Genomic DNA, 529 nt, shown 5'->3' with positions numbered 1-529 from the left:
AAAGAATAACCTTGCTTCTAGCCTTTACTAGAATCTGTTTTTGTCATAGGGTCCCCCGTGTAGATTCGCACGTTTGGTTCAAGGGGGACGGGCATGTGGTAAGGAAGGGTAAGAGTTGCGGGCATGGCGCAAGAAAGGGCGAGAGTTGCGGGCACGGGGCAAGGAAGAGTGAGAGTTGCGGGCACGGGGCAAGGAAGAGTGAGAGTTGCGGGCAGGCAAGAAGAGTGAAGTGCGGGCACGGGGCAATGAGAGTGAGAGTTGCGGGCAAAACCGGGGAAGGGGAGGGAAGAAGAGAAGACAGGGCAAGGAAGGGTAGAATTGGGGCAGGGGAGAGGTCACAACTGCTTGGCGGGGAAAGAGGTTCGGGCATGGCGCAAGAAAGGGCGAGAGTTGCGGGCACGGGGCAAGGAAGAGTGAGAGTTGCGGGCACGGGGCAAGGAAGAGTGAGAGTTGCGGGCACGGGGCAAGGAAGAGTGAGAGTTGCGGGCAACGGGGCAATGAAGAGTGAGAGTTGCGGGCACGGGGCAAG

Source organism: Penaeus monodon, chromosome 19 (assembly GCF_015228065.2).
Source record: "Penaeus monodon isolate SGIC_2016 chromosome 19, NSTDA_Pmon_1, whole genome shotgun sequence".
Classification (NCBI taxonomy): Eukaryota; Metazoa; Arthropoda; class Malacostraca; order Decapoda; family Penaeidae; genus Penaeus; species Penaeus monodon.
Note: the sequence above shows the minus strand (reverse complement) of the source record.